Source organism: Aptenodytes patagonicus, chromosome 3, assembly GCF_965638725.1.
Source record: "Aptenodytes patagonicus chromosome 3, bAptPat1.pri.cur, whole genome shotgun sequence".
Classification (NCBI taxonomy): domain Eukaryota; kingdom Metazoa; phylum Chordata; class Aves; order Sphenisciformes; family Spheniscidae; genus Aptenodytes; species Aptenodytes patagonicus.
Genome location: NC_134951.1, coordinates 127,130,865 through 127,157,163, shown reverse-complemented (window position 1 = coordinate 127,157,163; position 26,299 = coordinate 127,130,865). Strand labels below are relative to the sequence as shown.

The window sequence follows — 26,299 nt, the reverse complement described above, 5'->3', positions numbered from 1 at the left end:
AAAACATGAATGCACACAATCTTTACAAAAATACTGATGTTTACAGTTTGACCTTTACTTTCTGGTGTTTACCTAAGGGCTAAGTATTTGCAATTATGCTTTGGCTTATAAATGTTTATCATCTAATAGGAATGATATCAGAGTTCTTGTAAAAATAAGAGTTCCCTGGAATAATTTGACCAAAAAAAGAACCACAGTGAGGAGAAGGAAGGAAGGAAGGAAAAAAAAAAGCTGAAAGAAAGGATTGGGACTTGCTGACATTGCTGCAGTTTTGGTTGAGAACAGTCCCCCCAGGGCAGGTGTCCCTGCCGTGCCAGCAGCCCGCTCCCTCGGGGGGTGGCAACACGCTGCTCCACAGCCCGGCCCTGGGCTGCTCCTCTCCCCAGGTAAAACCCAGGGCCCTCAGGGAGGCTCTGAAGGCCAGCCCTCAAAGCTGGTAGCAGCATCCTAGCTGGGGAGGATACGGGGCAAGACGTGAAGTTTAGCTGAGGAGTGGCAAAGGTAGAAGCAGCTACGGCCTTGAGGAGGTGCAGTGGTCACAGCATGGGGATCTGTGCAGGAGATGCGTGCAAGGCATGAGGCTCACCTGTGGAGGTGCAGAAGTTGTGTGAGTGAAGGTGCAAGCTCATCCCATCTTATAAGCCTTTTGAAAGCTGCCTCACAATAGTGGGGCTGTCCTGCAGCAATGTAGGAAAACCTACGCTGCTATTTTTTGTTCTTCTGTTTTTCTACAAAATTACGTAGAAGACTATGGGCTCTCTCTCCTCCTAAGACTGAAACAGGTAGAATTTCTGATCAATGTTTTTGAGAAGCTGGAAGAGGGACAATGAGATGACGGTGTGTTGGGGGAATGGGGATGGGGCCAGATATGGCGTAGGAAGGGCCAAAGAGAGTTTTAATGTAGCTTTAAGCTTACACTTTGTCTCCCTTACCATACAGCACCCTGCTCGGCCAATTTCCTGAGCACCTGAAGTTGCTGTCATTCTTTGTAGGAGATGCTGGGGTCTTCCCTTATCTGAAAAAGTGGTGCTTTTCAACATGCCTTTTTCACACAGGCGCAGGAAGTCAGTAGGAATTCGGTTTAAGAAAAGTGGCTCAAAGTGCCATTACTGTGTCCTTTTTCTCTGCTGATGTAAACATGCTGAGATGATGTTTGGATTCCTCTGCTGTTGGTGAGGACAACTCTGGGTCGGTCTTTGGCCGGTTTCTTTTATCAATTCTGTTTATTGATGAGCTTATCGCTTGCCTGCCTGCTTGATTTCTTTCCCTTCTCGTACCGTTTTTTCACCCAGCTTAAAAACAAACAACTCTTCACTCTCTCTCCCCAAGAGCAGCACCCAAATATTTCCAGATATGATATAGCTACAAAGCTCAACACGGTCGTTGACTCTATCAATAGCCTGGTGAATGTGGGCTTATTTCAAGCCACAACCATGATCTGGCATATTGCTGTGATAAAACAGAAGTTTATAGGAACAGACTTTACTGCCGCTGCAGCATTTTTTTATGGCCCTAATGCACCATGAGCGTGCGCCAGTGTCACCACGTAGAGGGAAGGCCTGAAGTCAATGCAAAGGCAGCCAGTTCTGGTTTCTGCTGTCTCGACCTCAGATTTTCATACCCTCTGTAAACTGGGTGGGCTTTTGAAATGCTCTTGAAGCAGTTGCGGATCTTGGGGTGGCTGGCTTGGTGGGGTTTGTTTGGTTTGGTTTGGGGGTTGGGTTTTTTTCCAGCTTCATACCTCAGGCCCCGCATGTTTTTTAACTTTAGTTTTGCTCCAGATGCGAACTCCATGATCTTAATTAGCTGTTCTCCGATTAGCTTGCTGTGGAGAGGAAGAGGATTTTATTTACAAGAGGTGGCTATTTTTCTTGAAGTAGAGAGCACTCCCTGGTTTACTTTGAGACCATCAGGCACAACTTGGCTCCTGGGGTCAAATATACCTGTGTTCTTCCTGCCCAGCTTGCCCATGCCAATGTGTAGCACTGGGGGGGTCAGGACAGGGCTGTAAGTGATGAAATGAACACGAGGATACTTCTACCGCTGCATTGGCTTGCGAGTGCCCTTGAAATGTATAGTGTTTAAACCTCATTCTCTGCTGAATTCCTAAATTTGAACAGCTTCGCTTTTTGATGCTCCTGCACTGCAGCTTGCCATCGACGGTGCAAGCTGGAGGTAAAACACTACTGTGGTGACTGGATTTTTGTACTGGATTGTTTTCACTGGCACATTTGGCTACAAAAGCTGCAAGTGAATGGTGAGTCACGCCCAGACATGCCAAGGAGCTCCGTTCAGGTGGTATCCCCAGACTTAAAAACTTCGCCCCAGTCAAGGAGGAACATAGTTTAAGCAAACGCCAGTTTTGAGTGAGGAGGGTGGCCGAGCTGAGCTATGGAGAGCTCTGGATCAGTGGGAGCAGCCGCAGTGGAAAGCACATGGATGGCAAACCAGGGAGATGGCGGGGGACAAAAAGCCATTGTAAGAACTGAGGTAAGAGGGGAGGTGAGGCTTTGCCTAGCTCTTCCCCTTGGTCCTAGGCTGGATGACGTTTCTCCTGACCTACTCCGTCCCTTCTTCTGATTTCTCCGTGCGGTTTGATTTGCCCAGCTGGAGTAAATGGGAAGACGTCAGACTCCTACTTCCTAGAGATCATGGCCCTCGTCACTGCCCAGAGGAGCAGCACTGGCCACAGGAGTGCTGATCCCATTGGCCTTGGAGGTCTCTGCGCACTCTCGGTGATGCCGGGGCAGCTCTCAGTCATGGTCCCAGGGGTGAACTTGACTAAGCAAACTTTGCTGCTGACGGGGTCCCTGGGAGTTTATTGAATATAATTATCACGAAGCTCCTGCAGGCCGGGCTGGGTAAGGAGCGTATGTGAATTTCCAAAACCTTGGAGAGGCCTTTGCATGCGCTATTCTGGTTTTTTTCCAAATTTATGTCAAGAGAACAAAATGTGAAGCAGGTCAACAAGTTTTCTGCCAGTGCCTCCGGCATTAGCCAGGATTCATTAGCCCAGCCTCGAAGAGATGTTCAGAGGTCAAATAAAACCTATTCAAGATCTTGTTTTGAAAGGTGTGCAGGAATAGGGAGCGAGAGGTTCTTTACAATGTAACGCCTTCCCTTTCTCTTCAGGAACAGTGTTGATAAGTTCTGTTTCCTGCCTGCCTTTGAAGAGAGTTTTTTAATGTCTATTAAATAGTGCTCAGCCACATATTCTGATGTGGATGGGTTTGCGGGACGGGTGGTAAGGAAGACAGGCCTGCCTCTGTCCTGTCCTCCTCCCTGCGTAACCTTACACTACACTTACACGCAAAGTGCGCGTAAAATACAGCTTTTTGAATTCAGATGGCATTTTTTTACCATTGCTCCCACAGCATGTATGATAAACAGCCACTGCGATTCAGAGGAAAAAATCCTAGAAATAGCGTTTTTAAGCAAGTCTCAGTATAATTCTTCCAGCCCCTTTTGGGAAACTGAACTGTGTATAGACATAAAGTCAAACTCACCACTTTTGAACTGGTAGATGAAGAATAGGTAGAAACGCAAACATAATTCTTTAGGTTACACATTTGTCAGAGTTTGACAGAGGCAAAGCTGCTCATTAGCTCGTATAGAGTGGAGGGCAACAAAAAAATCTTCAGAGGTATGGAGTTAGATTCTAATCTCAGTTACAAGAGATGCGACTCCAGTGGTTTTGGTAAAGCTATTCCTAATGGATACGGGTCACTTAGGGCAGAATGAAGCCCATCCTGTTTTACAAGTATTTAATCCCGGTTCATATATATTAATAGACGATGGCAATGCTAATTTGGTCCAAGTGCTTGAGGTGGCCCATGGACGTGCCAGCTGGAATCATCTGGCCACAGGAAAAGCAGAGATTCTCAGTTTTAGGCCAGGCCTTCAGACTGTTAGACTGGACTCACATGTTTATTGTAGGAATTATTTTCTCTAGGTTATGTGAGAACTTTTTTTGCTCAGTTTGGAGCAATTCCTCTCCCAGATTAGTGGCCAGAATTTGGATTCAGGGTTTGCTAAAAGAAATGCTTGACAGGATCTGTCTTGCTCTGTCCCTGGTCTCTTGGGGTATTTCAGCTATTTTTCCTCTGCTTTCAACATTGTGGTTTCTAAATGCCTTCTCCTTTCAATGGCCAGTGCAGATAAATTCCTTTTTCTCTCTTTTGAACTGTCTAACTAATAGACTGAGCGAAGTGAAAGTGAAGCCACTGCTGGACTACTAGTCTTTCAGTCAAAGTTACGTATCATCTGTTAGGAAAGCTATACAAGTCAAATGAGTATTTATGTGGAGTGGTTGAATTTAGTAGCTTAGCGTCTGAATAGTAGCATTATTTTTTTTCATGCAAACATTCCAGTACTTCTTTCCAGTTTACCCACCTTTCCAAACAGGCCATTGTCCAGTGTTATCTCTGAAACCACTGTCAGATAACACTGGACAATGCGCTAGTACAGTACAGACATTGGTTGGTTAATTATCAACTCCTCTATCAATGTAGTTTTAACAAGGGAACTTGTCTTAATGGGATGACTGGTTAGGAAGTTAGCTTGTTTCCTCATTCTGCAAATGCTATTACCGGTTTTATGTTGATGACTGCACGTTTCGGTCCAGATTTTGAGCTTAATGTACGTCCACACTGACTTCACTGCCGTTCTCATGTGCTTATAGGTATTGCCTGGTGACCTGGATGGCAGCCTTTCACCATGCAGTAGTAAAAGAAAAAGAAAAAAAAGAAAGGAAAAAACATAACAACCCACCGAAACACTCCCAAAACACACAAAAAAACCCTCACACCCCCCCCTCTATTCCATTAAAACATTGGATTTATACGCCATTGGAGGGTCCAATACAAAGCAAACATTTCCTTTCAAGTGTGTAAGCTGTGTGCTGGGAAAAGCAAACGTCTGAAGGGCAGAGAGTTCAGGCCCTGCCATCCAAGCTCAAGGCTGTGCGGCTAGTGCCAAGCTGTATGATGAAGATACCAATGGCCAGACCACCAGTGACCGTAACAACACACCCTTTTTCTGAAACTTGCTTTTTATGTGCTTTTGTCATACCTGCATTATGTTGGCATCACTTCGTACTGAGAGATGATTAGCTCTCTTAAAAGAGGGACCTGTATTTACTCTGAGGGAAATGAGATTAATTTTTTCAGCCCTGTTGCCCTCCCCAAACTTTCTTGCCTGAGGGGAATCATGTTAGATTAGTGGGGCAAAATGAGAACTCCTGGGGTTGGAGGTTTGCTGGTGACTGAGCTGGCCACATACACTTTTCTAGCATGTTACCTGTTTATCCAGATGAATTAGACTCCTGAAGTAGCTCTAGGGCAAAGGAGGTTGTGTTAGCTTTGAACTAGTGCAGTTTTCTCACCCTCAAAGCGATATAGTTCATCTCTTTTGAACCTAGCAGAGGGTTTTAATACTAGCAAAAATCCAGAAGGAAATCCCAAACCCAGCATTTTGATAATTCACCTTAACAGCCATGATAGCTGATGTTCAGCCTGCCTGGTGAAGGAGGAGCCCATGAAAATACCCTTGGAGGCTGGGGGGATTTTAAAGACTCTTGGTTTGTATGCAGGACTGACTGGAGACAGAAAGCAGCAATATATCAGCTCAGAACATGCCGTTATTTTCAGGGAGACTCCGGAGTCCCGTTTCATTGGCACAACAATGAGTCTCCTGCCCTGTAAGGATGCTCCTCGTGTTTTCTGTCATTCTGTGAGCTTTCCTTAGGTTTTGGGTGAAAGGCAGCATGCGTGGTACCTATTTCCATTTACTGATCGGGGAAGAAGCTTCACCAAACACTCTTTATCCCAAAGCTTTTAATAAACGGTTTTCAAACTGAGCTCTATTCAACAGAATTATGAGCAATTTTAGTTGTCGTTGCTAACACAGACACAATCACATTTAAACCAAGGGTCTGCTGTTAAGAGTTTTACCCTGCTGGCGCGGCCAGACATTTTTGAAGTTGATGTCTAATTCCAAGCAGAATTTACATGGCTTCGATCATCTGGCCCCTGCATCCACCACACCCCTCTTTTCACATTTCTAGTTTGCTATTGAACTTCATACTTTCATAATAGCACCGTAAGAGCGTGAACCTCGTAGCTCCACTTGCAGGTGAACGCTGCTCTCTCCGTTGTGCTGTACCGGGCACTGCCATGCCAGACCGTCCCTGCGCCGTCACTGTCAGCAGAGGGATGCTGTTTTACCTGGTAGAGAGACTGCACTTGTCTATCAGCATGTTTCCTGTTGCTGAGGACTGAAAAAGCTTCTTGCTCTGGGAGCAGATGGCCACCTCTCCACCCATCCTCTCAGGTATGGGGAGGCAGCCAAAAACTAGCTTAAAAGAGCAAAGCGTAACCTGTTCAAAGGAGAACAGAAAGGAACATTTTTCAAACAGCTTAATGAAGCACTTGTTAAGGACTGCCAGGGACAGATTTCCATTCTACACAGGATATTCATTAGAAAAGTAAACACCCTCCAGCACCATTTGTAGGAACAAAGCAGCTTGCATTTTATAACGAGGTGTTAATTTAATGAAGGAGGGGACTGGCAGAGGAGCAGGAGGCAACTAACCGAATGACAGACACCTTTTCCTGGGAGGACAGGGCAGCTATGCCGTCCCGCTTTGCTGCGTGGTGGAGGAAGATGGGTGCTGTGCACTACACAGCAGGCAGGGATGGTCCTGGGCTGAAGAGCTGGGGGGATGTGGAGTTTGTGGGCCGACATGCGGTGGTTGAATCAAGGCTCTCCAGAGCCAAGCGTCTCAGCTGAAGAACCAGGTCTGCTCAAGGCTATGGTTTCGGGGTAACCTTTTGGGCAGTTTTTTTCAGGTACTGAGGCACAAAAGTCTCTGGGATGTGAAGCTTCAGCGCAGCTCATCTGTACAGCTTTGGGAGCTGGGGATCTTACAGCTTCCACCTTCACTGCCCCTGAGCGGGAACCCGAAAACCCATGCAAGTGGGGGCCCCCCGTGCTCCTGTTCTGCGCCCTGCTCCAGGGCCTGAAGTCCTGGGACTTCCTGAGTCTGCTTTCAGGGTCCCCAATGCTTATTGTGACCCCAGGGCAGGGTAAGGTAGCAGGTACTCAAGTCTCAAAAGAGCCAGCTATTTATTTGTTTCACAAGGAAACAAATCCTGTGGAAAGGTTTCACATTTTTTCCCCTTAAAATGAAACAAAAAATCCTGAGTAATTTTCTTTCTGTGGAAAATTTTCTTTATCTTTCTGAAGCTGATCCCACACACGGACACTCACAAAATGTCACAGCTTCTTGCAAAATAGAAGTGTGGCAGTTCAGCCACCTCCGCTCTGGTTAGGATGTCAATGGATTTGTGACTCGCTGGCTAGAAAGAGCTGGTCTAGGGCTGAGGTGTATTCACCAGTGGGTCGTCCCAAATGATGCACAGCTCTGGGGTCGCTCACAGGAAAGGGGGATGGAGAGTCCCAGCCTGCCTTTCTGGAGGGGTGAGAAACGTCGGGAACATTTCGCTCTGCCGCTGCCGGGGGATGAAGGTAATCTGTGTGCTCCCAGGATTAGCCAGATGTCACCGAGGGAGAGCTGGGAGGTGAGGTGAGGGCGAGTTTTTCTGCATCTCCTGCCAGGACTTTAGCCTCAAGCCTATCCCTTATTTTCATACATGTGTGTTTCCCACCATGGAATTTCTACCAGAGCATTCAACCCGCACGGTTGCTCCCCGTGGGGACAGGGCCAAAGCCAACCTGCCCTCCCAGCTCCGGGAGAACGGGAGCGACTGTGGTGCTTGGCCAGGGAGGAGGTTTAGGAGTCGGAGGGAAAGCACATGACATGAGGCCAAGTCTTATTTAATGACGCTATCCTGTTTTTGATCAGAGCATACAGCAGACTGGAAAGGAGAGCAAAAATAAGGCCACAGGAGAAATTCTGGCCATGAACCTATATAATCAGTCGGAACGTTGGCACAAATGAGGTCATTTCTCGTGTTTATATTTTTACATGCATTGTATGCTCCCCGTTCCTCCTCCTCATGTCACTGTGATGTGAAGGGAATTTCCTGCGCACGCACAGTATTGTTGTTGCAGGGCTTTTGTGAACATAAACCTCTGCAAGTGGCAAGGAGAAATAATATTCTGTTCTGGCAGTAAAAATACAAAGTTAGGAAAACTCCCACTCCCTCAAATCATTTTACTTCTGGTTGTTTGCTGAATATTTTATTAGAAGATTAGAAGGAGAAGTGGCCGCATTTAGCAGCTGCTGACACGTTTCAGCACTCTCAATATGCAGAGGTCAGCTCTTAAGCGCTGTAAATCAGCCTGACTTCGCTGCAGCCTGGCCATGCTAAGGCAGCTGAGGAGGAGGCTTGTGGAGAAGACCATTTGGAGCCCTTCTCTCCTAACATATTGTAGATTATCAGATCTACAAGCAAAAAGCATATTGGAACGGTGAGTTTTTTCCTCGCAGACTCTCACCTTTAGGTGTATGCCACTCATGATAGTGGGACAAGTTGAAAATATGTGTCCCCTTTGGCTTCTAGTTCCCATGAAATAGAAATACATATATTTCTTTGGCTATAGAATAAAAATCCTGGTTTGCGCTGGGAGTGCAGGGTCATGGGGTGCAAGGTCTGCAGCCAGCATTCAGGTGCAGTCAGCCACAAGGGTCCTTGTCAGTGGGCCAAATTAGGAGCGATGCAAAATGGCTGCGACATTCCAGCGGAGTCCAATTAAAAGCAGATGTGCAAAGGAGAATTGCCCCCTGCCCACCCCCTCACTCCTGCCCCCAGCAGTTGCCTCAGCTGCGAAGCTGTTGCTTAAGGGCAGCAGAGCTTTTCTGCCGAGGGCGGGCCAATAAAGCCATCCCGGAGCTACGTCTCCCAAGCCCAAGGCCAGAGGGCACGGCGTGCTTTTAACACCAGAGCTGTGAAAATGCACTGTTTCGGCGTGAGGAGAGCGAGCCATAACTGAGAGCAGCCCCGAGGCCGCTGCGATGGGCGCATCTCCCTTCTCCCTCCGCCCCCTGGCAGCACATCCCCTTCCCCAGATGGCATCAGTTTGGCAACACAGAGCTGGTGGCCGGGCTCCAGCCAGAAGCACAACTTTGCTTCCTACATGTGCTGCCCATGTCCCACCTCAGCCTCTGGATTCAGGCAGGGCAGCTGTCACCAGCGAGGTGACAGGCGTGGGGCAGCGCTGTGTTCCAGCAGCCAGACCTGAGAGCAAAACGGTGGTGCCCCAGACACTGCGATAATGTGCCTCTTCTAAAATTACACTTGGAAGAGGCTTCAGAGTGCAAAAAAAAACCAACAACAGAGAAGGAAAAAAAACTGAACAAAAAGCCAACCCTCATGTAAACCCCAGGGCTGGAGGAATAAAAGCGCCAGAAAACATTTATATTGGGCTCCCCTGATATCAACACAGATGAAATGGATCCCCATGCTTCCCTCCAAACCGCAGGCTCTAAAGTGGATTCCAAATCCCATCCCCACTTTAATTTAAGGGCCTCCCAATTAGACCGTTGGATGCCTTTCAAAGCTTTGTATAAATTGGAGATTATGCATCTAGCAGCAGAGGCTTGTCTCCTCGCCGGAGCAGCCACCAGCCGTAGCTCGCTGCCCAAGCAGCCCGGGCCTCTGGCGGGGAAATTCGGGGGCCGAACACAGCGTCCGGGTAGCCCATGGAGGGCAGCTCTGGCCCCGCTGCCCCGGGGCTGGTATCTGCTCCAGCCATGCGGCATTAGAAAAACCTTGGTGCTGCCGGGGGGCTGGAAGCAGCAAGGCTGTGGGAGCGAGTGATTTCTCCGGCGCGCTGACCAAAGTGGAAAAATCTCAGGAGCGGGGGGGGGTGGAAATCCTTTCAGGTTGATTTGAAATGCTTTTGCTGTTCTTCCTCTTCACTCCTCCCTCGAACCAGCAATCAAAAAAACTCATCACAGAACATGGCACAAATTCAAATAGTTTTGGTCAAGCTGTATTTTTCACAGTTAATTTTAAAGATTTTTGTTGTTGTTGCCCAGACCAAGGATTCTCCTGTATTTTCCTAAGAAATTGTACAGTCCTAGGTGGTGGAAGCTTTTCGTGGGAGAAGGAAGAACCAGAGATTTTTCATTCCTGTGTGAACCTCAAGCGTTTCCTCCCGTCCTTCTTGCATCCTTCCCTCCTGTCTGCCTTTCCTCCAGGGGCTGCACCCACACCTCAGAGGCTAATGAGCGATTCGCGTTGTCTCGAGGACTCAGCTGTCCCACGTGTGAAGGCGGACGCAGGGAGATGTCCCTGTCGGATGCGGGGGAAGAGAGCTGCGGGCACAGCCACCTTCCTGCGAGTACTGGAGCGGAGACCAATGAATGACTCATTTAACAAAGGGTCTCCAAGGGTGGCTGGAAAAGGCCACCTTAAAGTGGCTGGTGGTGTTGGGTGGCCGCTGTGGTCTTGTGTTTCTCCTGTTGCTCACCAGCTCCGTCATTTCCCATCTGCCCTCCCCACGCATTGCAGCTACTGGACTGTCAGATCCTGAGCAGAGGCTGGGTCCTGTCCCGGTCTGCTTGGAGATAAGGAGCTGCCACTTGTAGTACTTTGGATTTCCAAAGAAATGAACCAAAGCAGCTGAAGATAGATCATTTTATTAAGCTTCATATTGATGGAAATGCGATCATTGTCCTAGCTTTAAATATTTGCCACCAGGCTTCTGAGCCCAAACTCAGAGTGGACCAGCTCACTGCACTGGCATTAACTGGCTTCAGTGAGTGGATTAATTTAATAATTAATGATTAAGGGACCAAGATGACCAAGGGGTTGGGAAGTCATTTATTCAGGCATTTCCACGTGAGTTTGGGTCTGGACTGCCCAAGGAGCTGGAGCTGCAGGGAGTCCTGAGCCTGGTTCTGCCACCCGGGGCAGATTCCTCGCTTTTTGGACCACTTGATGGGTGTCAAACACAGGATTTGATTACAGCAAATTTTTCTTTTTCTTTTTTTTTTTTTTTTTCCAGCTCTTTAAAGTCATTTTTCATGGTCATAGTTCAAATTAGGACAGCCTTTTTTGTTTTTGGCACGGGAGTGGAGCACTTACAGGATGGCTAATTTGCTGCTACCGCTAATGCCAGCTGCTTTAAACTACTGAGCCTTGAGTGAGGGACGTAGGACAGGACTGAGCTTAAGTTCTTTTTTTCTTATGCACAGGAATATCCCATTTTTATCAGTCTTCCCTTGAAACATGAGAATTTTTCTTTAAAAAAACAACAGGCAGGGAAAAAAAAATCATAAAACCCAAAGGATAAATTTGTGTCTCTTTTAATGTAAAAACCACGACGTCACCATTAAACTGTCAAATTATCCGCTGTTTAATTTCTATATGAATTTTAAAACTTTCTGCAGACAGCCAATAAACCTCAAGGTGATAGGGCTTGTTTCTGCTTCCATTGAAGTTGGTGGCAAACCTCCCATTTATTTCGGTGTGTAGGATCAAGCCCCCAGCACATAAATAATCAGGCACTGAAGGTGCTCTGTGATTCTTCTGTCCATATCTCTCCCTTCCTCTCAGAAAACTTCTGAGGTTGGGCCCAACATTGATCTCATGCACAGGCTGGGAGCATCTTTCTTTCTTTCTTTCCTCGCCCCCCCCTCCCCGGCCCTCCCCCCCCCCTTCTTTGTGGGTTTTGATCTCTCCCTTTGAAATGGAAGCAAATTCCCTGCAGGGTGCTCTGTGATCACTTGTTGGGTGTAGTCGCATGCTTTCACTTCTTGCTGTAGGTGAAATGGCTCATGTGCAATGATATTAACTCTCTGCTAGGCAGCCGTACGCAGCAGGAGCAATACGCTGCATTCCTTCTGTTTTCCTAGATGTTTAACAGGGTGGGCAGCTTCCCCCAACCCCAGAAAACCTCGATGAAGCACAAGTGCGAGCAGTGGAGTAATGCAGCGCTAAGAGAATACAAGATACGTGAGAGGCAACGTTTTAGGGAGAGCCAGATCTTGGACAGACCCGTCTGTATAGTTAGCCAGGGTTAGTTGATCTAAATAAAAGATACTACCTCTTCCTGCGAATTTGTGCATAATCTAACGGTTCGTTGTCAATTATGATTTACTAGGCATAGAAGAAAATGTCATTTCCCCTTGGTTTCACTGGAATGAAGCAGTTGGAGAGGGTAGTTGAAGAGGGAAATTACAGTGATGGGATAAGTGTTGGGAGGAAAAAAAAAAAAAAAAAAAAGACTGTTTTAACAGGAGAACTGTGGTTAGGCCCAGCCCAGAGAAGTATGTAAGAATGTGCTTGTGATTTGCTTCCAACAAAATTTTTAAGCCTATACTTAACCATAAGCATGAGTATCTCGTTGCTTAAGGTTAAGCACGTGCTGAAATACTCATCTGGAGGTAAGCCCTGGCTGGCAAGACTGAAAGAAACAGAGATCACATAATCAACTTCCAAAGCAAGAGCCTAATCCTACCCAGTCAGCTATTTTGGGGGAGTTTCCAGGAAGGCAAAGAGGTTGCAGGAGGTGGATCTGCGTCTCTGATCTTACAAATTTCCTGGCAGGTGCAAAAGCGACTGCTCTGAACAATACCAGAGGTGTTTGCAGGATTGGCCTGAAGGCTTTGTCTGCAGCAGCAGATGAGGTTAACAGGCTATTTAAAACAAACAAACAGCTCCACCTCCCTCCAAAAATTTCACGAAGATGGCCCCTGTGGTTGTGGTGTGATTTTAGAAAGATTTAAGCGGGTTTGCTTTGAAACCGTTCCTATAGCTCTAGCAAAAAAAACCCCAGTCTTTGCTCCATTGTCTCAATCAGTTTTGCAAATTCATATCCCAAAGTCACATCTGTATTAGGGAGCCGGTCTGGGCATCTCTTCTTACACCCCCGTGGATTTTCATATTGTTTGAAGAAAAATACCAAGTGACACTAAGCAGTTCTTCTTTAAATGATGTTTACTTATTTAGTAGGACTTCTAACTGGAAATTTTCCAAATGATTACGCTTAAAGAATGTGTGTGTGCGCGCGCTTGCGTGCTTGCGTGTGTATGTGTGTGTAATGGAGTAAACTCTGCTCTTTACTCATGAAAAAAAGCATGTGCACACACATGCGCAAAATAATGGGGAAGAAAGGGAAAGGAAAAGCATTTGGTTATGGATATGAAATGCAATTCTGAAAACTAGAATTTTCAGAAGAAAATTAACTCTATCCCAGCCGAAACCAGGACACCCTTGGAGAACGTTACAACGTCAATGAATGTAATGCCGTTTCTTACCATCTGTGAATTATAGGACCATGGTTATAGAAAGCAGAGAGAGAAGCAAACACAACAGAGGAGAAAACAAGATCAGTGTGGGTCTGCTGCTGTGTGCTGCTGAGGTGGCCAAGGTCTGCTTGGGGCCACAGATAGGTATTTAACAAGAAGGCTGGAAAAGGAGGCTTTGGGTACTCCACTCTTCGTCAAAACTAGGTTTAAGGTCCTGTTTTCATTACAAAGGCTTTTGGCAAAGGCAGAGTTGATGAAGCCACTGGATTTCTTCTATCTAGTGGAGACGTGAGGGAGGTGATTGAAGTGTTTCCAGGTGTTTCTGGCTTCAGAGAAAACTCAGGAGACTTTTTGGCTTGCCAGTGGTTTGTACGCTAGACTCGGGGGTTCGCCAGCACTTGCTGCCCTCCCAGGCTGCTTGGGCAGCGGGTGAGTTTGCTCTGCAGCACGCACAAGCCCCGTGAGAGCTGATGCAGCCTGGCCACCCCACAAAGACAGTTGGATCGCTCTAACCACCCAAGGCTTTGCTGCCAAAGCGCATGACGGCTCTAGGAAGGACCTCTGCAGACATAGTTTCAACCTCTGGTTTAGCTGTAATTGCATTGGAGAACAAGCCACTCGTTTTCAAATCCCCAGCGGTGAGTTTGTGAGCCAGGCTGTGTATGTCTCAATATTAAATAATGAGGTGGAATAACATGGATGATCATCATATGGCACTAATAAGTTTGTAAGGCACTGGGTAATAAGTGGGTCCTACACCGTGTTTCAGCAAAGACCTCGCCTTTGGATTTTCGTGGAGATGATGATCTGCAGAAAAGGTAACGTGCTTGAAACAATGGAAGTTATCTGCAAGTATGTTCAGGAAGGCCTGGGGCTTTCAGATGCAAATACAGAAATATATTTAACATCTTGACTTCTATTCTTTTGTCATAATACAAAGTGGAAAGACAATGTTTAGTAAATGTTTACATCTTACAAAGGGGAGTTTTGCAAATTGCATTGTAGCTCTTTGGGAGGAACCAGGAAAGAGGGCAGGATGTTAACAACATAAAAAAGAATAGCAATAAAACCCACCCCTAATATTAATTGTCTAAGAGGAAATGCATATATCTCTCATCAGGACATTTCAGACTCTGCTTTGCATTGCTGGAAGCCTGAGAACACTAATCGTTTTTTGGCATGGAGAAGCAAGTTCTTGCATACTTGAAACATAACTCATTTACAGATGTTTTGATGGATGCTTATAAGCAATATGGAGAACCTCCCAAGTCCCTTCGGCTTGCCGAGCATCAGAGCTAAGAGCGGGCCCAAGCCGCAGAGTTCAGATGTAGATCTGGCTCAGCTCCTTGACGTGGGAACTGGAAGGGACTGCTCTGATTAAACACCTCCGTTCATTTTTGGTCCTAAGGTTGGCTGTGTTATGCAATGAAAATCTATCAACAGGTTTCCTTGTGGATTAATAACGCACCTGAACGGATTCTTGAAGAAGCGTTTGCACCAGCACCGTGGCACGGAGCCATCAAAATAGCTCTTCAGACCTGTGACGGTCGATCTGGTGCTGGCAGGTTAAATGAAGAGGGGTGCCTAAGCGCTTCAAGGCGGTCTTGGGAGGCAGGCATAGCCCGGAGAGCTGCAGCCTGGTCCTCTTCCTCCTTGAAACAGCAGCTGAGAGCCACCCTGCGCTGGGGTCAGGTGCAGACCCAAAGGCCGGGCAGCGACGTCACGGGACACGGGTGACGGGGGAAAGCATGGGCTGACCTGCAAAAATTAGCCACTGAACTCTGTGTGCGTATTTGTGCATACGCGTGTGTATGGAGCGAGGTGGAACAACAGGTTTGTGGCTGCAGTGAAATCCTTCGTCGCTGGCCAATGCCAGGCATTGTGTAAAAGCCTCAGTTGTTGATGTTATTTACTTAGACGTGAGGCTTTGCCCCATGTTTCAGTTTCTCCCACAGACCGCTATCCGAAGATGAGTTTGAAGATGAAGATTAGCAGCATGACACTAGCTCTTGTGGGGAGTGATTTCTTCTCCCCAGACCCCAGCCCATTTCTCCTGGTGCCCGGAGAGCAAAACCCTGAGCAAAGTGGTCTCCATGGGCAGTTTCTCTTAGTGATGGAAATTGTTACATTTCTGCCGCGTGATTTGCATTTCATGCTGAATAAAATCCTACAGAGTTGCAATGAGTAACATTTTGGTTACATCAGGTTGTTGGGAGGAAAAGGAATGGGGTTCTGAACTGTGTGACTGTCAAGGAGTCCTGCATGTAGCTCACGGTGTGGCTTTGTATGCGGAGGATGCAAAGATTTCTACAGGAAGACTGGAAATCCACTTGTGGATTCAACATCAACATCAACATCAACAGAGGAGTTGATGCCAAATGCTTCAGAGCCAGGTTTTTCCTTTCCCATAGGCTACCTAAGTGCCCATGCACCTTCCTCCTTCCAGGTGAACCGGAGACCTGGTCTTCATTTTCCTTTGTAGTGTAGCTCTCATGCTGTTTTCATAGCATACTTACTCCTGTTCCGCATGTACCATCCCTATGAAACCCCACAGAAGCACGTTCCAGTAGTTAGATAATACCTAGAATTTTTTCCCCAGTTTCTCTTTCTCTCCCTCTCTCTCTCTCTGTCTCTTTCTGTTCCTTCCTTTCCCTTCCCTCCTCTCCCTCTCCTTTCACCTGTCTTCCTCTGAGCATCCATTCTCCCTCCCCATGCACGGCTGCCTGACTGCCATTCATTGTGCTGCACATCTCTCCTGATAGCTGGCAGGAGAACTGCAGGAATCTCTTCCTGCTCCACCCTCGCAGGAGGTTTTGGAGCCCTGCAGGAGGCTGCAGACTTGCTGCTCGCTGACTTGTAAGGGCAGGTGAAGTGCTCTAAACTCCATCTAGTAGCGAGGAAGGTGGAGGACGTGCTTGGTCGAGAGGCTTTGCAGAAGATAGGTCTGGAGGGAAGGAAACCTTGGGAGCAGTCGGGGCTGTGCAGGAGGCTCGGGCTGAAAGCCCTGGACACTGCCAGTGGGTTTGCCCACTTGTTTAAAATGATCGGTGCTTTGGTACTTAAATCAGACCAAATGGCTACAGTATTTAAAAAAAAAAAAAAAAGGACAGGACCATACAAAGGTTGTCACCAGCCTTTGTCTCGTTTTCATGTTCATTGTGGTGTTAACCTTAGCGGAAGCTTTCATCTCACGTCAGCCCAGGACACGACCCGGACGCGGGCACAGAGTCATAGAATCATAGAATCATAGAATCATTGAGGTTGGAAAAGACCTCTAAGATCATCGAGTCCAACCGTCGACCCAACACCACCACCCACTAAACCATGTCCCTAAGTGCCTCATCTACTCGTCTTTTAAATACCTCCAGGGATGGGGACTCCACCACTTCCCTGGGCAGCCTGTTCCAATGTTTCACCACTCTTTCAGTAAAGAAATTTTTCCTTACATCCAATCTAAACCTCCCCTGGCGCAACTTGAGGCCATTTCCTCTCGTCCTATCGCTAAATTGATTACTACGCTAAATTGATAAATTGATTGTGGAAGTCCAGCTTCCACAATCAGTCCTATAACACCGAGGAAAAACTGGGCCAGAGGAGAAATGCCTGTCCGGCAGCTGCTGCCCGTAAAGCAGCACTGCAAGCTTTTAAGCGATACCAGGGTATCAGTGAGTTATGCTGGCCCTGTCAGCCCGCGTGGCGTCCATGTTACTTCTCAGCCTTAGGAGACAAGCTGCGGGGTTTACTGAAGAACCTCTTTTGCTAAGTGTGAAGGTACAGGAAAATAACAAAACTAGCTGGGCAGTTTTTTGAGGTACTAATGACCCATCTCCACAAAAGCGTTTTCATATTCTGTTAAAAAAAAGGTTAAAGAGTGACTATCATTTTCTTTTCCTCCTCTGCCCCCCGCTCTCCCCACTTCTGCTCTTTTTTTTTGCTGGCAAAAGAGTATAAAGTATTGAAAAAAGCCCAAAACCATAAGAGACGAGGAAAGAGATGAAAACTTACCAGAGTCACTTTACTGTCATTTGAATAACAGCAAAGGACTTTATTTTTACTGTTTGTTTTTTTTTTTAATGAGGTTGCAAAAAACTTCTCCCAGTACAGTTAAAGGATAGTCAAAAATGTAATTAATAATAGAAACAAAATAAAATTCTAATAGTCCAGGGTGAATATTGGCTAAGATGCTCATAATCATATAAAACCTCCCCCGGGATCCTTCATGAACACAGGTGAGCTCAGAGAGCCTTTTACAGCACAGCCAGAGCCTCCTGTAGCAATGCTGTGCCCTAACAAACTGGGAATGATCTACAGGATCTTTATCAAGTCACCAAAAATATTTTCTAACTTTTTCGGTCCAGGAGATTTTTTTTCCTTAAGGATCGTCCTCCCAGGTACTGACCACGACTGGTCTTAGAGAGACTGGCTCGCGTTGGGCTGTGATAATGTGGCAGCTGGGATAAATAGGAGAAAGAGGACATTTAGGACATCTGACTTCCAATGTGATTGGGACTGGAGATATTTTTTTTCTTAATTGCATCAGGACAAAATTTTCAAAATCTCCCAAATTGGCTTAAAGGCCTAAAGTAGCATTGTTAAAAGCAATGGAATGTTTGGGCTTTGGCCTCCTTCTGATTTTCTGTGGGAGAATATCAAGTCAAATATTCAGAAGCATCACAGTTCTTTAGCCAAAGTCCTTGTGGGTACTTGGTAGGTTTCCCTTCCCTGTTTCTAATTTGGTTTATACCCCAAAGCCAACTGGTTTTTGCTATTCGTTCTGTGGGTGGGAAAGCGTGTGAGAAGGTATTAACAGCTATACATCCCAGTCGAGCGATTTTCTTCTCTGAACTTTCCTGCATGCGAGGAGGAAATTCTTCCCCAAATCAACAGCGTGTTTTCAGGCCTTTGTTGTTGTTGTTGTTGTTGTTGTTGTTTTTTGTCAGGCAGGCCTACATCGGGAAATCTGAGCACCTGGAGAAGGCTCAAGTGCAGACTGAGCTTCAGGTCTCAGCTTGGACTCAACAGATATTAATAACAACTACAAATCTTTCATCAGCGCAGCTATCCTACGTGTTAGTAATACATGAAATATTGTTTATTACTCAGGGACTGGTGTTCTGGTTGTTCTGCTCTGTGGCACACGTACAAGATAAGTGATTCCTGCCAGTTTAGGGCAGGCTTCACCTCTGGTTTGTTCTCTGGTTTCCCAGCTGAGGTTGCCGGCACGGATGCTGCAGCCACCAGCCTCGGTCACGTGCATGCATCTGTTTGTCAGGGGTGGGGTACGGCCTCCAAACCCCTCCATTGTGGTGGTAGATGTTGAGCTGCAAATGAGACTTGCAGCTATTAGCAACAGACGTGTTAGCCACAAAATGAGCTAGTTATGGCCAAGCTGGAGGGTCCTTGGGGAAAAGTCTCCGAACCATATGCTAGTGAGGGAGCCAAGGGCTCCTGACCTCCTCCAAGTCATCCCGCTTTCATGTCCGTAATTACTGGCTGCTCATAGGCACTCACATCCCACCTCGAAAGAGCTCCGAGCCTCTATTCTTACTCCTTCACTTGCCAGCTCACCAACAGTGACCAGTCACCTCATAAGAAATGGGCATCTCCTTTCCAGAGACAGAGGACAGTTGAGTCTCCAGCTGACCTTGGTGGGAAGGCTGACTGTCAAGAAGGGGTGTAAAAAGTATGAAGATAATCTCTTGGGGTGAAGAGGCATTGAAGAATCTTCTGTGTCAAGGCTTACCCAAGCTTGCTTTGGTTAAGCCAGCTTGTTTGCTGTCACCCTCTGAAGCCCCCAGAGGTGACCACTGGGAAGTTAACGGGCTTCATTGGCCAAGGGTTTGGGTCGGTGTAGTAATTCCTGTAGCAATTCCCCAGTCTGGGGGAACGTGTGCTCCAAACACAACAGGGGCCACATAAAATAGCTCGTTTTTAATCAAATTGTATTTTGTGCTAATACCACAGTTCCTTCCTTCAAGAAAAGATTGGTGACTAAAACATTTCCAAATTAAATTTGTTAAAACGCTGCTTCCAACAGGTGGGGGAAACCCATGCCAACATTAAATTTAAAGTTCGATTCAGTGCTGATGGTTTATGGCTGATAATGAATTTAGCAAGCTACTCGTTAGGCTTTGATGCTAATTATTTTAAGTATCATAGGTTCTGATTCACAAGGCAGTAATCACAGGTCATTATTACTGACATTATTAGGTTAAGTTTAAAATTAGCTTTTAGGCTTAGAGCACCAGGTACTAATATGCTCTGAAATGGAACACCTGTGTGATGCCTTAACAGACAATTGAGGGAAATTAGCTCCCTTAATTAAATGAGCTACAACTGTGCATTGTTTGTTGTCACACTGACAAAAAAATGGTATTTGCGTCTTTAGACAGCAATTTTCTATAGCCGAAATGGGACACCGGTTGGAAAAAATGAGCCCAGGTTTTGCAAAACAGCGGTGACTTTCCTTTGAGATATTGTGGTCAGTGCCCAACACACTCCTCCAGGAATAAGTTCAACCAAAAGTGATTTTGTTGGCTGGACTCTTAAATGGGCTAAAATGGGATCAGCAGAGCCGCATCCATGTACTGGCTTTGTGTTTTAGATAAACACAGACACAAATCCAGTTTTCTGACACAGCTTTGATGACAGGAGACAGAAAGCAGATTTTTTTCCTTCTGAGAGCTTCCTATCTCGGGGTTTCTGCAGGCAGGCTCCAGCCTGCGCCTCTGCCGCATCCAGCCGCACCACCGGTGTTCACGGAGGGATGAAGCAGTTTTAACAGGATTAGCTTTTACCGCTCAGAGGGCTACAATAGCTGTGACTGCTCCCTTCCCCCGTGGTGCTTGGGCTCCTCCACCTCCTCTGCCAGCTCGGGGCAGGTTATGGCCGTGCTGGTCCCTCTCGAGCGCTCCTGAGACCTTGAGACAGCACAGAAACGCGCTTGTCGAGAGGCACTTCCCTCTGGCTTCATGTTATGCTTTGCTTTTGGCAATTGGCGCTTTGCAATTGGCAATTCCTTTCCAGGTGCAATGAAAGGTATTAGTTTTAATAGAGTTTTGAATAGGATGGTTATTTCCATAGAGACTATTCCACTTCCTTTAGCTTAGGCTGTCCGAGGTATAGGAACAAGTACCTTGTTTAATTGGGAAGGGCCCGATATTTGCATTTCAATGGGACCCTCTAGGTATAGAATCCAGTGAAAAGCATCTGCAAGCGTGTTTGTGTGGGATTTCGATCCCTTTGCATCTCGCAAAGAATTGACATATTTAATTCAAAGAGGGAAGGAGGTATGATAATTTTCTCATCTCCAAATGTAAAGTTTCTTTACGAGGAAGTATGGAAAGCTTAAATAATTTGCCCAACAGCATAGCCCAAAATAGGACACAGATACCAACCTCTAATCCTTACCTGCGGCCGTAAGATCGTCTTTCTTCTCTTGATCATAATGAAAACGCAGAAGCTGCTTGCGCTGTTGTGCAGGAAGGCAGGACGGGGCGCTGCACCACGGGGACAGATTAGGATTATGAGGGGCAGCACCTGGCATGCGGGGGCCAGGGAAAAGCAAATGAAACAGTCACCAAACCAGTCCGCCTGCCGCAGCCCAAAGGGAACGCGCTCCTCCCCGCCGACATCTGCGCGCGGGGTGTTCAAAACAGAGAGTGGGCTCTGGCTGGTGTGACAGGGCATTCACCTCTTGCCTTTCAGACTGGGTTTTTTTGGGTAGCCCGTGGTACCTTCTGGCAGGTCGCTGTTGAGACCTCTGGTAACACAGGTGTGGAACTGGTGAGGAAATGCCTGCAGTGTCTTCCCAGCATCAGGTCCACCCAGGAGCTGCACAGCCGTGGTTTTCCTGGTTTTGTTCTTGGTGGGTTTGGGGGTCTTTCCTTCTCTTTTTTCAGACACTCCAGAGCCTCCTGCCAGTCAAAATGAACCTGGTTCTGCAGCACATGTTTTGGTACATGTCCGTTTAGAGAAATATCTGTTTTTCTCCTCCACCTGTCCAAAATAGGGCAGGGGTTGGCTTTCTTTTTGGAATAAGCCTAAAAAAAACCAAAAGAAAATGGAATCCCCCCCTTTCTAAAAATTGTGTCCAGCTGAAAAGCTATTTTGCATCATCAATATGCACTTAAATTTACAAACCCAGTCTGGATTGTTCTGATGAATCTCTTGAAGATAACCAGGGCAAAAAAGGGGACTATTCAACTGAAATTGTAACAAGGAAATACACAAGAACACCTAGAATATGAAACACCAGAACTGTAAAACTGAGCTAAAGACTCAGTGTTTGGATTTTGTGTCTGGAAATACCGGCAGATCCCAGTTTATTAAGTTCTGAAAAAAAAAATAGTAAGTGGATCCAGGCTTTCAGTTATAAATCTCAGAGCACTTCACAAATGTGCTAAGCATGCAATCACTTTGGGTTTTTTCCAGAGAGAGAGAGAGGGAGGGAGAGAGAGATGAGAGAGATGAGAGATATGAGAGAGAGAGATGGGGAACTACAGCACTGAAAAATGTGCCGGTGTGACACAGCCACAAATGCGTCTGAGTCTCGCTCCATTGCTTTTGCTGCTGGGCTGCACCGAAGTAATTAGTTGATTGCCAGTGGTGTATCTGCGTATAAACAGAATTCAGTCCATCACCCAGGAATTGTGGATGATGGGAAGTTCTGGCTGATGGGGCTGTGGATTAAGTGCGTTGGTGCTGGAGGATAGGGTGTTCCTGCACAGAGAGAGCCCTCGACTTAGGAATTTGCTCCTCACAAAGGTATGCCAAAGCCCTGAGGCTTCCTGCATTTAGGGTGTGATGTAAGATACAGCTCTTTGTTGAGAGCTTTTCTCCTGACATCCTTGCAAGCCAGGCAGATGTGTGGATATCTCCTAGTAGTTACCCCTGGAAGGAAACATTATTGGATATCCTAAGGGGTAAACAGTGCTCAGAGCTGAATTAAGAAGTGTTGTCTCTGTTTACTCCAGTTCTGTATGCGCCGCTCACTATTTTCAGGGCAAAGCACTCGTGTTTTATTAGCAGTGGCTAGTTTTCAGTATTGACTCCCAGACCTGCAGAGGTGTCCTCTTTGAAATCCAGAAGAATGAGGAATTTGCCAAGACTTCGGGCTTCAGTCCAGACCCAAAGCTCAGATCACACTCAATGAAAGAGCTACCAAGGGGAGAAGGGAATGGACGGCTTGGAAGTGCATGCAACAAGCAATGGGGCTGATGCTGGGCTCCATGGGCAGCCCTACTTCAAAGGCCAACTCTTGGCCAGGAGGCATTGCCCCGTCAGCTCCTTGTAGCCAGGAGAGCTGGAAGCGGATCAAGCTGGTGGCCTCCCCTGACGACTGCAAGCAGCCACGACCTGCCAGGACAAGGTGAGCACACCCTGCCCAGCCCTTGTGCTGCCACTCACCTTTGCGGGTGTCCCTCGTCGTTGCTCTCCTCCTCCAAAAGCTGCGTCTGCTCTGTACAGGCATCTTCGGCTTTTATAAGGTGTTAATCAGGCTTGGAGGTGATTGTTTCTTCTGTAGTTTCTTTGGTGAGTGACAGAGCTCCTTGTCTGTGATGAGGGAGGTACAAAAGCCACTGGCTGATGTTGTGCATAACTTCATGTCTCTCTCCCTTGGCTTGTTTGCTGTGTTTAATTTGCAGTGCAGGACAACTGCTTCTTATTAATCTGTGCATTGCATTTTCCATCCTGCAATTTTCATCCGAGTTTGGGAGCTCTGGCAGCTGCTGTTGTGTACATAATAATAAGGATCTTCAAGTATTTAGTCCTAGACTTTTTAAGCATCTTTCTTTCTCTTGTCTTTAGAAAATGATGACTTTTTCATCACTCAAGATGAAATTTTACCTAGGAGTAGTTTGGTTTTTGACAGGTTGTTTGGAGGGATAAAGTTTTTAGTCCAAGATGGAATTGAGGGAGGAGAGGAAAAGAAGGGATAGACAGACAGGTACACACAAGTAGATGGACGCAGCCTTTCTTATCCCCATATTTCTGTGTATGAATAGGCACCAGCCTGGTGTCTGACATGCCTGTTTATGTGGGAATTCAGGGTCCAAGCAAGGACCCTGCCTGCCTGAGATCAGTGACTTGGCCTCGGGTTTCCACCTCTCCCAGGCAAATGTCCCATTTTGAGGGAAGAGGGGATCCTTGCTCTCTCCAAAATTCACAACACAACTAATGTTGCATGCTCAGAAATCCTCCTAGCTGGAGTTCTTATTTTCTAGCTAATGCTATTTATATCAACCTTTCCCTTCAGCTTTAACCGGGGTAGGATCAAAGCTTTGGGAGCAGAGATCTGTCATTACACAGGCTATGAATTCTGTATTCCTACCTCAGATTTTGATTCAATTTGGGGGTTGTGTGGAATTCATCTAAAGCCAAGTGGTTTTGGATGTCAAAACCATAAAACAATTTTCCTGTTTCATGTGACGCGGGTGTATAATAATATATTTGGCCTTGCCCCTAGGTTACCTAACCATGGGCTGTGATTCACCTCAGAGGTTTAGCTGCCCTTTTACTGGACCTGTGCTCAGTTTCAATTTTTGTAATGAATGCAAAGTCCAGCCAATGCTTCTGCCTTTCAGGTTCCACCAAGAGCACTTCCAGTAGCTCTGCTAGTTAATATTAAAATCTACTTACTGCCAATACAACACTAATCATAGAAATGATCTATACTTCAAGGGCACCTTTGATGTGATGATCTCAAAGCAAATCAATTAGGGGTTATCCCACACCCATGCTCTGAATGGAAACATTGAATGTGTGGACAGACGAATCCTAAAATCACTGGCAAACTGGATGTGAAAACTGGAATTTCTGTCCCTGTGAGAAAGCTATATCAATGATTGTTTTCTTCCTCGTCCAGAAGACCAAAATTTTGCTATTGTGGATGTGTTTATGGAGCACAATATATAGAAGAAAAAAATATTCCCGGAAAACTTCACGGGCATTTAGTTGTGAGTCAGATTCGATTCAAAATCAGGCCAAATGACATTATGCCTCTGGTGCTGTGTGCTGCATGTATACCTCTTGGTCCTCTCCACCGCTGGACTCCAGGCTGTGCCATAATGGACGGTGCCTGCCTCTGAGGGCCAGTAGCCTGGCTGCAGTCAGGGGTGATGGAGGTGCAACGTTTCCAAACTCTTATTGGTGTTATGGCATCTTTGGCAAATGCTCGCTAATGCTACAGTGAGTCAAAGTCAAATACTTAATTTTAAATTTCCCATATAGAAAAGAGACCCCAAACAAACCTTTCCTGAAATTTGTCCCTGAAAAAAGTCAACTCCACTTGCACATTGCAAGCAGCAGTCTCCATGCCTGCTGTTACATATCTGACATAAATCAGAAGGTGTTTGCAGTACTCAGCTGGAATCTGGTTAAGGAAAGAGCTGTGTGTTATTCACTTTATTTTGGAAGAGTCTCACTGTTTTTTAGGCCACGTACAGCCACTGCACAGAGGTCCCTTTCCGGGAAGCTGTGACTGCTCACACTAGCAGGCAGTGGTGGAAGGCCAACCTGGAGGCACTGCCCGGTCCCAAGCCCTGCGCTGGTGGGATTTGGCCCATAGGTCATTAAAAGAAGACAGGTTACGGTCGGCATTGGTTCTGGACTCTCCACATTGCAGTTGTTTTTGGCTGAGGAGGCACATAAACCATTTCTGATTAGATTGAGTGTTCTTGTCCTCTTCTGCATCCCTGAATGTTTGCATGCACAGGGATAGAGTTGGCCAAACAAGAAGGGTGAGAGCCAGTGTTATAACTGGGTACGTTGCCTTTGATAAGGTCAGCACCAGATTTTTGGTGCGGTACACGTAAACTCTGCAGGATTAAGCAAGGAAAAGCTTTCCCTCTGATGTTATGCTTTGTCCTGAGCACTGGTGGTAGCGGGACTTACACCCCGAAGCATATTTGGAAGCATTTAAATGCCAGCAGAAGGGGGAAATGGCTTCTCTTCAAACGCTCGAGGCAAGGATTACTTTTCTGCAAATTGCCGTAGGATGTGATGTTTCTTTAAAGCTCACGCCTCCTTAAACACATGCGTATCTTTCTAAGGGGCGAATTTCCCTCCACATTGACAGTTAGCCTTTCTTGACAGTTAGCCTTCCTTGCAGTGCAAGTCGTGGACTGGTAAATCTAGGCAGTGTAATGGAAACAGTCCCTAAAGCCGAACAGATTCTCCAATTTGTCCTGTTGGGCAAACATCTGCATGTGAACAGAGGCTTCTGCTTTAATCTTACCCTCTCGGTCTTGCATTTCCGGGTTATCCTTTTATGTGAGTCATAGTTTTTATCTATACAAAGAGAAGCTTTAAACTGCCTCAAGTGAGGTATTTTTCCAGTACTTCAGCACTAATTAATCATTAAAGCGCCAAGATCAAAGGGTGGGGAACTACAACATGGGTTATGTTCTTATGATCACGTTGTGGCCAGTTCCTCTCATAAATACTGGTATTTTGTGAGTTTCAAATCAAATCTCCCATGGAGAATGATTTGGCAACAAGGTGGTGGGCTGCTTTGCTTTGCATCTTTCAAAAGTAAAGGGAGCTTTAACTCCACGAGGAATGCAGTGTCAGCCCCACGATAAAAAGGCCAGCTATTACTTCGAACACCTTGGCACCCAAAGATGACAGTGATTTAGGCGTGGACGTAAAAACCCAACCTCATGGAGTGAGAGACAACAATCCCCGTCCTGAAGATCTGGTAGCAAAATCAGACAAGCAGCGAAATGGCTGAAGCCTAGAGCCTATTTCAAGGGTAACTTAAGGCAGTTAAGGGTGTAAACCTCACTGTAAGCCAATAAGACTTACCATTTAAGTGCTTAAGTTACTTCTGAAAGTGAAGCTTTTAAAATAATGCTGCCGCTTTTGAAAAAAATGTAGCCTCAGGACATGACTTCAGTGAAGCATTAACCTCAATCTTAAATGGCTCTGGCTGTTGTCTTCTCACCTGAAAGGCCAGCGCTTGCATGTAACGATGCTTTCAACCGTAGGCAGCAGCGGGCATGGCAGAGGCGTGGGCTTTGCCTTTACTTACACTGATAACCTGCACCCTTCCCCATAGCGACTGCCGGGGTCCTGACA

The 26,299-nt window shown here is 46.4% G+C and overlaps 1 protein-coding gene across 2 annotated transcripts in view; it reads left to right on the top strand.

Moving 5' to 3' along the window:
- BMP2 (bone morphogenetic protein 2) overlaps positions 1–26,299 on the top strand; it is a 99,794-nt gene that overhangs the window by 25,644 nt on the left and 47,851 nt on the right. The window contains exon 5 of one of the 2 annotated variants that reach the window (XR_012995058.1): positions 4,682–4,737. The exons of the other annotated variant lie outside the window; for it this stretch is intronic. The gene's annotated coding sequence lies outside the window, so the exon portion shown is untranslated. Of the gene's footprint in view, positions 1–4,681; positions 4,738–26,299 lie in introns of those variants that run through there. 2 annotated transcript variants of the gene reach the window in all.